Here is an 8709-nt window from a genome sequence, read left to right on the forward strand (position 1 = left end):
TTACTCCTGTCGACAAATTAACTACTATCCTTTGGTCAATTAGTCAGTTTTATGAACTTTTGAACATTTTAACACTGCCCAAACGCTTCCCGCCCAACTTCCCCGTTCAACACTCCCAAGCGCCTGGTGAAGCAGAGGTAGGAGTTTTCTGTGGCGCTGAGCGTCAGAACCTCTCCATATGGGGGTTGGAGACGCTGTAAAAGGCAGTGCCACCCACACAGCTGGAATGTCTACTCGAAGTACTAGAGGTGGGGTCTACGCTCTGTGTGAGAAAAGATGGGGAACACCCCACCCCCACACCTCCCATACACACACGAATCCATTAACCTTTTTTGGTGGGAAATTATCAATGACTATCCATCACAGTTGTTTGCCTTTCTCCTGATGAGAGACGGGAGATGGGGGTTGGGAGAGGTTAAAGGGCAGAGGGAGAAGGGAGGTACATTTTCTGAGGAAGGGAGTTGGGAGAAAAAATAGGGAACAATAACTGGTGTTTAAAAGGATCCTCTCAGCCCCCATGAGACCTCACAGTTGAGAGTTTAGAATCAAAGCATGGAAACGGGACTGGCTGATTATTGCACATGTTTCAGGATTCGCACTCTCCAGACATGCTATTGGATTAGGCTGTTAATTATTGGCTTGGATGTCTTTCTTTTCTTACAAATAAATCCATTACCATAATAGATAAAGTTCATCAAGATATAATTTCAATGTATCGAACTGTACATATATAAGAGAGAACTAAAACTGGGTAGGTGATTTTATTCCCAATTCCTTCTATTTGTAATGCACAAATAGCAGGGAATTTCTATCCATGATGTCACCAACCATTTAAGACAGCCACTTGGCAAATATTTGCCATACAGTCTACATTAAACCGTGAATATGTTTTTCAACATCTGTTGGAACAATAAATTGTCCAAATATTGAAAATAGAAATAATCAATTAACAGTTTTATTCTAGATCTGCCTTTTGAAAAATAAAACATTTGGGTAATTATTTAGTTTAGTTGTAAGGAAATACACCTCAGAAACCCTGTGACATGTTGGAAAACACTTATTTCGTTATCTTAAAATATTTAAAATCTATTATTTTGGGAAGGATATTCCTTTTCAATCAAATACAATTGCCCTTCCAAAAAAACAAAGTAAGTTTGTTTTGAGTTAAACATTACATCTAAATGTTCATCATTTAATCAAAAGAGGCATATTGTTGTTTTCAATGAAAGTACTCAAAGCATCTTACTAAAGATGTTCTCATCACATCAAGGAGTTTAAATTAAACGTTTCATTAATGTTCATTCTGGATCCTTGATCACATGAACGAAATCAGTATACATTTATAACAAATGCAGTTATGTTGAAGAGCTAAAGATGTAATAGCAAAGAGCAGACAATGAAACTGTCTAACAAAATGATTTTAAAGTTACCACTTTGCACAGGAAGAACAGAACATATCTTGCTTGAAAACCTGTACAAGACTATACAAATGCATTATTATATCAGTGGTATTCTGCCACAAATAACTTAATTTAATTATAAGTCAGTTAATTATACAAATATATTATTTGATTCCTTAAGTATTTTGAATGTAATAAGGACAATAACACTGATAAGCATAGTTGAAATAATAATCAAAATGAACAAGACCCTGACCGTGACCCCACTCTCCGAGGGTGTTTCAGGGAGAGTTGGGATAATAATCAAAATGAACAAGACCCTGACCGTGACCCCACTCTCCGAGGGTGTTTCAGGGAGAGTTGGGATAATAATCAAAATGAACAAGACCCTGGCCGTGACCCCACTCTCCGAGGGTGTTTCAGGGGGAGTTGGGATAATAATCAAAATGAACAAGACCCTGGCCGTGACCCCACTCTCCGAGGGTGTTTCAGGGGGAGTTGGGATAATAATCAAAATGAACAAGACCCTGGCCGTGACCCCACTCTCCAAGGGTGTTTCAGGGGGAGTTGGGATATGCAACAACAACAAAAACATTTCCATTCCACACATGCATATAATACGCAGTTGTACATGTGTGAAATAGGACAAATAAGCACCCACCTAATTATTATAAATTGGTTTTATTATAATACATGAGTATATACATTAGCGCTCTAATCTTGTTTTGTTAGTGCCACAAACTCAAGCTTCAGCCATTTTGATAAACAATGTTGATATCACCTGGTAATTATTATATTTTAACAATATCCTTTCATATTTAGGCTAACATAAATGACATAGTAAATCAACTTTTTGAATGTTTAAAAAAAAATTGGTTTACATTGAGATTTGATGACAAGAAACACTCAAACGTGTGTTTTCAATGCTTAAAAGTTTATATTGAAGTCATTAAACCAATTTCAATGCAAGTAATATATTCTATGTACAAGGCTTCTGTTGAAGCTGAGACACTTGAGTCTGTTCCTGAGTTGATAGTTAAAGTGTAGGGGTTAGATACTGCCAGACCCTCATTGGACAAACCTTGTTGCCTAAAGAGGTGGTCGTCAACTGGTCTAACTCCTTGGTACGAACAATTTAATAGAGGATAGAACAGATGCTTATTCTGTATTGTATAAATCCTTCTTAGAAAGTATGCAGTGGACATTCTGGATACTATTAGGATGATACATGAAAATGTCTCTATTCTAAAACTGGGATACATTTTACTCTCAATACTAATCTCATTCTCTGTCCTGCTCTTCTCTCTCCCAAAGAAGGGTTTATGGTTGCCCTTAGGAATCCATAAATGAAATTCCACAAATGTTTTCCCATCAATACCTCTTATTTGCCGACCGTGGCATGTCTCTCTCGGACCAGCTATAAAGTTTATCAGTGAGGCTAATAAACAGTTCCTTAAAATTGGTCAGTATCTTGTCAAATACTTCAACACCTTTCAATTCCTTTAGCTTCACCTCTATTCTCTTCCATAGACTGATGTATCAATGTAGAATTGCTTCAACTATCCGTATATGTTCATAAAAATGAAGATGTTTTTCTATTCAGGTTCTGTGTCAGTTTTCAACCTTGAACCAAACTGATGGTAGTGATCATTTGTAATGAGCTCTTTGGTCTACATTACTGATACTGACACTAGCTACATCCCATACCAAGCCACCCACCGGGCACAGACTTCAGATCAATCTCCTTTTTCTAATGTTACCATGTCATTGGATTTAGGTTAAAAGTTGGGTGAAGTTACGTCAACCAGCAGTGCTTTTAGGACAGGGTCAAAGTGGGGGGAATGAGTTCTGGGGGGCAACAGAGACTTGCTATCAAGAAATGTTTTTGAGTGGCATCTTTTACAAACTCTTCAAAGTCTATATTGGGAGCATTGATCAATGTTCATGACTGTTTTATGTTTTCCTCTTTGCATATAGAAAACAGTTTGATCTGACTATTTCTGTTGAACTAAGGAGTGGTGGAGGAGACTTTCAGTAGCATGCTGCTTTATAGAGCGAGATGAGGGAGAGAGACATTGAGACAAATAACTCCTCTTCTGTGGTGTTTAATGGCAGCGTGTAAACCAACAGATGGAGAGCATCCCTGGCCTCCTCGAAATCTCTGTACCCCTCTGAATTCATCATGCACCGCCTTCATTTATTTTGTTTTAATTGCTTATTGGCTGCACAATCAGATCCCTTCAGAGTTGGGTGGGGTGGAGGGGTGAAAAGTGTGCCCTCTCCCACTGGACAATACCATTATTTCAGCTCCCCTGGTCAGGAATGCCCGATTTCACAGCCCGCTACCCTCCTCCAGGCGTCAATCAAATCTTTGCAAGGGTTCCAGTGCCCAGTGGGACCGCCCCCACTGGTCCACTCCAGTTATAAATCAACCCCAGAGCCCCCCAAAACCTATAGCCTATGTTCAACCCGTGAAACAATTCAGTCATCACTATTGGAGAAAACAGTCACAATTTTGAGTTCAAATTAGCCACTCTCTTTTGGGTGTTTTTAAGAATTGCCAAATGTATTATGCGCTTATTTGAGTGGCATGGCTGGGTGTGCAAAAGTGTGTAGGAGTCAAGCATCATTAGCTAAATCTAGGCAATTAGATGGGCATAACATGTAGTTTATATCCACATATCTACAGCTAGCTAGATCTCTGACAAAAATAATCAGAACATTTAAATATGAGGTTATGTATTTAATCACAAATAACGGTTTATTATTGGCTAGGCTAGTTTATTCACATCTTGAGTGTGGTTGAGGTTAATGTATGTCCTAAAGCTAGTCTTAGAGGTGAAGTTCAAATTATAGTAATAACCTCCACAAGCATAATTATAATCATTAGGCGATGCCATTGTTTATTCCTGTTATAATCCCTTTTAAAAGCGTGTGCGACTTTTACGCTCGAAAAGGTGGATAGAGTAACCGCATACTGAAAAGTAATGGTGATGAGAAATTTGTGAATGGAAGATACTTAATCATGCCTTCGGTACAGGCTGTGGCGCTCCTTGTATGTGACCAATCCAGGAACCGATAAAAACGTTGAACACCCCGAAACTAAACCAATGGCTTATCATATGGCAAAGACTAGCGCAAGAAGAAGCCAATCAGTAGAAGGCATGCAAACGAGGAATTTGCTCCGGCAGGCTCTGAATGTCAAGTAGTCAAAAATGGAGTCTGGATCTGGGAGGTCGTGCGGTTGTGCATGAAAGATTTGCTATTTTATCTACAAGCGCGAGAGAAATTACTTTATACTAACGCTTTTGGGAATTACGGGGAGAATTCCAAATGTAGCGGACACATAGGTGTGGCTCATAGTGGGGTTTGTCCCTATATTTTTTGGTCAACTTTTCCTTCTTTGCCTAACGGATTGATTGTCCCTCCCTTGGCTAGGTAGCCTACCATTCATGAATTTGGGGGGTCCTCTGTGTGAGTAGCATTGGGTGGAAATGGCGGGAGCTCAGGGCGAAACTGGGAAGTTGGGAAGGGTGAGATGGGAGTGATCTAAATGTTTTTTTTTTATATATATATAATTAAGGGAAGAGAAAATCAAGAAAGACTTATCATTTTCTTGCGCATCAGGACCTTGCTTTAAAGACTGGGCAAGGAAGGGCTCCCTCTACAAGATTCGACCAGTTTGTGATTTCGTAATGCTGGATTAACCAGGAAAAATACATGTTTAGTCCTAAATCGATGTATCAATTATTATTTGATGGATATAAGAATTGCGAGGGACATTGACTATCATTGATTGTGCTTAGTCAATGCAGGCTACAATGTAACAAGTCGTCTGCGTGGTAGTCAGAGAGCTGTCACTCTTGTATCCGTTCCTGCTGCTACTGATCATTATCCTATTGATATAGAAGTTGAAAGCTCTAGAAAAACAAAAAGGTTCGTTGAGAAGTTTGTGCTCTTTCTGTTGGTATTATGCCTATGTGAAATATATGAATTATGTCATTGTAATACATGGGGACAACTGGGGTGCAACAAACATAGGCTAGGTTACAGGCTATTCATTTAGCCATTTTCCATAGTTTTCATTTGGCTTGTTATAATGTAATAACACGTGTATTATATTATAGGGCCTAAGGTAGGCTATTCACAAGCTGCTGTAGATGAGTTTGATGAGTTGAGCGAAATGCTATGTTAAAAGGTTTTTCGCTTGAATTGGCGACCAATGATATTCTTTCATATTTTGTACATGTTTAATTAACTTTTAAATTGCCTACCTCTGAGTTTCTATTTTGTTGCACATGTAATACAAAATATAGGCATAATAAAGGGCTGGCTGTTGAGTTAAGTCTAAACACGAAAGTGAACAAATAATACATGTGCCAGATAAATTTAAGAGTACAAAGTCAAATGAAAATATCGCACAGTAGCAAAATGTCCCTCTGTTCTCAGAATTAGAATACATTTCATTAGAACTAGTCAGGATTCTTGGAAGACCATTCTTCTCTCAGTTGAGTGTGAAGAAAAACTTCCCTTTTTCATGTTGCCTCTTAAAATGATATAGGCACAATTCAACCTATATAGAATAATTACATGATCGATTTTTTGGGGCATATTTTGTACTAAAGGGAAATTAATTAAAATAGTTCAAATGTTAAGCCTACATATGTAGGATTTTAATTTGAGCCAGTTTTCTACAGCAAGAAAATAATCCTGCAGCAACAGGAAATGTGAATTATTATGTGGATTGTAATTAATGGACATTTTTGTAGGGGTTGATACATTTTTCATAAGGGAAAAGCAAGTTTGAAATATCAAAATGTAAATTAAAAACTTCAGAAGCCTTTTTAAACGTGAAATTGACGACAAGTTTTACATTTCCTGCATTGCAGGAACGTTCTCCTGCAACAGGGTGATCAAATTAAGATACTTTATCTGTGTGTGATAATTATGCTTTCAACTTATCTAGTTCTGGTAAAATTAGCCTCCTTTAAAAATTGTTTGCGAGAGAGGGCAGGTAGTCAACTTGATAAGATTTGTCAGCAAAGTGCATGTTTTTTCTGAGTTGTCTCCAGAAACTATATTTATTGATAACTTTGATTATTTTCCTTTTTCAAATTGCTGCATTTCCTGGACTACTTGGTGTTAACTATAATGAGTCTCTCTTAACATTGTATATTTAGTGAAGTTACAAATCAACATGAAGGTATAGAGTAGTAGCCTATTCTTGTTTTTAAACTGGGTCAGTGATTTACAGGTCAGAGTTGATCAGCCAGTGCTTGTTTGAGTGTCATGGAGGAACAGGATTGGAGTAAGAAGCTCTGTTAGCTTCAGATGAGGCTGATGGGGTCCATGTTGTCGTCCATTGCCCCTTTTCTATTGCACTACTGGGTAAAGAGATGAGCAGTGCAATATTAAAAGGGCATTGGCTGATGAAACGGAGACCTACACCTCCCTCTGTCTTAACCCCTCTGAGTTGACAGGCAACACATATGAGGGGCCTACACATGTGGCTGTGTGTGAGGCCACAGGAACACTAAATGTAAGGCTCCTTAATAACTTCTTTACAAAGATTGTGATGTTTCTGAAGTTGAACCACTGTCAGAAGATTTTTAGTCAGTACAGCTTTATAGCTTTGATTTATATTATTGTGCCCACATGATACAAGTCAATTAGACCGTATTTTACAGGCATCATCATTTGACCTTTGGTGTGTACAGGTGTCTGAAAAACAGTTAGATTTGAATGTATATTCTATTTTATGGTTATCTAACCACCCAAGTAATGTCCAAACTATTAATGGAAAATGTGAGCTACACATTGCTGCTTATGTAAAAGTGTTTTAGCTTTAGCTGGTTCTCTTCTATTGGCAACGGAGAATGGCTGTCCACGTGCTGACATGCTGAGGTCAGCTGCTTTGACAATGTTGCACTACTGTATCATTCATTCTAGCAGTGCAATAGTATTGTCATAGCATTTGGCCTCAGCTCTTTCTTAATTGGTGGTAAGGGGATGGTGGGAGAGACAGGAATAGTTTTATTGATTCCAATGTTGGTGTTTCAGAAGTATTAGAAGTAATTCATAAATCAGTAGTTGTGACCTCTTGTGAACTATAGACATGTGGCCACAGTGTGCTTTAGAACAGGGTCAACTAAAAGTAGCCTATACAGCACAGTAAAAAGTTTTATTTTCCTCATTCAAGTATCCTAATTTAAGTGTGTGGACAAAATTATATTTTCCACGTAGTTATAGTGGCAAATAAAACATCTATGTACAGCATAGCTGTATACATTAGGAAATAAATGACTTACAAAACACGGACTGATAATATTTCAATGTAGTTAAAGGCAAGACAAAATACATTTGGTGTATTTACTTAGTATTCAAATTCTTTGTTTTCTAAAATATCTCACCTTTTAAAATATAGCTCTTGAAGGCTTCACTTTTTGTGTCTTAAAGCTGGTTTCGAAAGTAGTATGCAGTAACTTAGTAAAAGTATGTTGTTGTGTATCCTCGTGTAAGTTCCCCCAAAGTAAATTACAAAATGTTAAATAGGGGAGAAATTATGTGTGTGTGTTTGAGCATCCTTTGTTGTGGCAGGCAGGTTGGTGGGGGAGGGGAGTGTTCTGGAGGAATGCAGGGAGGCAGGTCCTGTTCAGTGTATGCTGGTGGTGGGGGATGGGGTGAGCTGGGATGGGGGCTCAGGGAGGGCTCCTGTGTGTGTGTGTGTGTGGCTCTCATCTGAGAGACCTTCAAAAGGATCAGACTGCTAGGAAAGTTGGTTGTGAGTCATCAGCAAATTATGTTACGCTTCAAAATCATAAACTCAAGTATTTTTCTGCTCATAACTAAATCAAATGTATGTTTAAGCAAACAGTCAACTGCCAAATGCAATTCACTTTCAGTGGAAGAGTCAACCATTTCTTAATGGTGCAGAGAAAAAGTTTTCGTGTTGGAGAATATCTCAAGAGTAAGCACCTTGATCAGTGTAATGTCTGCCCACTGTTGTTTCTATCTTTCTATTTAAAAAAGAAAACTCCATTAATACCTTTGGTTTTATGCCTTTTCTGTCGCTGAGCCTGTTTGATGCTTCTGCAGCTACTTTCCCAGGCTTTGTCAATGGAAAAGTGACTGTTAGCTTGAGGGAGGGACAAGATATTAGTTGATCATTGATTTGATTTCACATTGAATTGAAGTCAGACAGTATTAGTAAGGTGGAGCAGATCTATCTCAGCCACTTGACTGTGCGAAATTCCCCCAGAGTGAAGAATGTGACCTGTTGAGGCTTGCTTGCAATGCTTTCTGGGAAATC

This window comes from Salmo trutta, chromosome 12, assembly GCF_901001165.1.
Source record: "Salmo trutta chromosome 12, fSalTru1.1, whole genome shotgun sequence".
NCBI lineage: Eukaryota > Metazoa > Chordata > Actinopteri > Salmoniformes > Salmonidae > Salmo > Salmo trutta.